The sequence below is a fragment of the Dermacentor silvarum genome, chromosome 1, assembly GCF_013339745.2.
Source record: "Dermacentor silvarum isolate Dsil-2018 chromosome 1, BIME_Dsil_1.4, whole genome shotgun sequence".
Lineage (NCBI taxonomy): Eukaryota > Metazoa > Arthropoda > Arachnida > Ixodida > Ixodidae > Dermacentor > Dermacentor silvarum.
Genome location: NC_051154.1, coordinates 433,782,152 through 433,785,187, shown reverse-complemented (window position 1 = coordinate 433,785,187; position 3,036 = coordinate 433,782,152). Strand labels below are relative to the sequence as shown.

Sequence of the window (3,036 nt, the reverse complement as noted above, 5' to 3'; positions counted from 1 at the left end):
CACCCTACAGCCGTCGCCATGGTCATGGCCGACCCTGGCGAGTGAGTCCCAGCAAGATTGAACGTTCCCGGATAGACAGTGTGTCGCATACAGTCGAAGCAATTGAAATCTCAGAATGACCCCTACACGTTCTAAATAAAGGTACCTTCAGCAATGCCGTGTGCCGCTACAATAGATTGAATACAAATCGCAGTAACGTCGACAGTCATTGCGAGATTGCTTATGTCGGAATTTCAAAATTATTATTATTATTACTATTATTATGTGATGTGAAAGATGTAACTAAACGCATGAGACCCGGTTTCACCTGCAAAATTTCAGAATCAAGCCACGCTGCTTCATAAAAAAACTGAAAGAAAGAAATACACGCAGTCGACAGGATTTGAACCTGTGCGGAGAGACCCCAATGGATTTCTAGTCCATCGCCTTAACTGCTCGGCCACGACTGCCGCTATGAGGTGCCCCCGTGTTCTCACTGCTCTGGACAGAATCAGTTGCAGCTTCCTCTTTTTTTTATTGCATGCGCTGAGGTCGCACGTATACACGTGACCTTCCAATTTTCCGCGAGGTCGGATACGCAGAAGAAGAAAAAGATGAAAACTTCATTATATGCCGACTCTCGCCAGAGTTGTTTTTGTAGAAAACGTGAACAAACCTTACGAGTAAGCTGGGTTCATGTTTGTCTCTGCGCGTGGGAAACCATGCTTGTCTATTTTTTTGCAAACGAATATTCACTGCAATATATACTGCTTATGAAACTAGTAACCGTACTTCATGTACTTGTTTTATAATTTTATATCGCTATCACTACTTCGCCTTTCGGCCAAAACTGCTACATTTTTTTTAACTTCACGCTTCCAACTAGGCCAAATTTTCGCTTGACTCCTTCATTTCTGTTTATTTGGCTGTTGTTAATTATAAAAGAACAACTTACGCAGTATCTATTCTCCTAAAATAAATTTACAAATCGCACGTTTTCGAGGGCACGGCTTGATGATGAATTCTATATTTTGGCATATACCCACAATGGAAGATTGGACAAGAGTCGGGCGGTACATTTTAAACAAATTAGATTAAAGGAAAAAATGAATAGGAATAAAGGAGTTAAAGAAAAGAAACACCAGTGAAATCATGAAGAATTCCCTTGACAATGAATGAAATAAAATTCAGAATTAGGTGAAATGCAGGCTAGATCACAGGGACACGCAGCTGTCACAGCCCGTCATACAACGGCCAGGAATGTGCCTCTTTCAATTTCAATAGATGATGTTGTCGAAAGGGCAATGGAGAAGGCCACGAAACGCGTAGCTGGAAACCTTTGCGAGTCCTTATCACAAATCCTAACTAACCATATGGAACAGATATTCGGCACAACAGCAGCTATCAGTGTAACTTCGCAAACTACTGAGTGTCCACGACCATCAAATGAAGAAGTAGCTCCTAAACTCACGTTCCGAGATGATCAAATTGCTGGTCTATCCGTTGATGTAAACAAGAGTGATAGTAAAGGCATCAATGCACAAAGCTCAGATGAAATGAACATGGATCCCCGATCGCTAAAACGATCTGGATCCTCCTTTGTCGAAAACAGCCACTACACTTATTCACTCAAATACCAAAAAACACTTGGAAGACAGCCTTACAAAAAATTGTTTTAAAGAAATCATTTTGAGTAAGGAAGTTACTGAGTCAATTCTTTCGCAACCATAGGATTCCTCAAATTTCTTCATAGGAATTGCCGATCAATTCCCTCTGCTGTAACAGATTTATCGTACTTGTCAACTAAATTCTCCCCGGACATTATTGCAATGAAAGAAACCTGGCTTTCGGGGCATCAATCGTTTCAAATAAATAACTCCCGTTTTTTTCGATTGGACCGTCAATTGAAAGGCGGAGCTCTAGCATTCTTTGTTTTTAATAGAATTAGTCACAAGACAAAGAATTCATATAAACATACGTCTCGTGAAATTGAGATTTTTGACCTAGCTGTAAGCTTACCGAATTGCCGACCTTCCTCTTTTCTATATTTATACTTTCCAGCGGGTGTGCAAAACACACTGTGTTTGGATTCCGCGCTAACGTCATGGTGTAAGCACAAAATCCTTGTGGAAGATTTCAACTCCCATCATAAGTGTTGGGGTTTTCAAACTGACCAATGCGGTAAATGCTTGTGGGGTTGGTCAATAGATAACAATCTCATTTGTGTCTACACTATAATTCCTACATTTATTTGCAATCGGTCCCGTTCAGCCATGGATTTAAGTTTCGTAATTTCATCTCTCACTAGTTCATCCTGGGCAATCTTGGACTGTGCCACCAGCAATGATCACTTTCCAATCATGCTTGAAATTGCATGCCTGTTAATGCCATCGTGCTCTCAGGTCCAAGTATTTGTAAACTACAGTAAATTTAAAAATATTTAAAATCATATTTGGCTCACCATTCTGAAGAGTGTGAAGAAACCAAAGCTATGAAAATCTGTGCTGTAATCAAACGATGCTACAAAAAAGCTGAATTTATTGTCAAATCTGCCAAAAGAGCCTCTCATTGTCCTTTGTGGAATCCAGACTGTACCCCACACCACCGACTACGAAAGGCAGCTTGGAAGCAGTTTCTTTATAACCATTCCCCCCAAAAGTGGGCTGATCACAAATTTCAAGCCGATGTATTAAAGCGCAGTCTCAGATGCTTAAGCCGATTACAATGGGAAACACTATAATTTCTGTTCAATACCTGAAAACATGGTATAAATTTTTTAACTGCGCTAACTCACACTGACAAGGACGAGGCAGACAAGACGTCTGCCTCGTCCTTGTCTTGTCTGCCTCGTCCTTGTCAGTGTGAGTTAGCGCAGTTAAAAAATTTATACCATGCATGTCAACCAACTAGCCCGACTTGGAGCTCTACCTGAAAACATAAAAGCGCTGTTAAAAATATCAGAGAATTTGCAAAATTCTGCCACCTCAATTAATTTGACTATGTAACTCAGCTGTGTGATGAAATGACAAAATCACTGGAACACATTGCTAAAGACCT

General features: G+C 40.5%; 1 non-coding gene across 1 annotated transcript; it reads right to left on the bottom strand.

Annotated features, from left to right (window-relative positions):
• Window positions 1-367: 367 nt before the first annotated feature.
• Trnas-aga (transfer RNA serine (anticodon AGA)) lies at window positions 368-449 on the bottom strand. Its single transcript has one exon. It is a non-coding gene; the product is annotated as a tRNA-Ser (tRNA).
• Window positions 450-3,036: the final 2,587 nt, after the last annotated feature.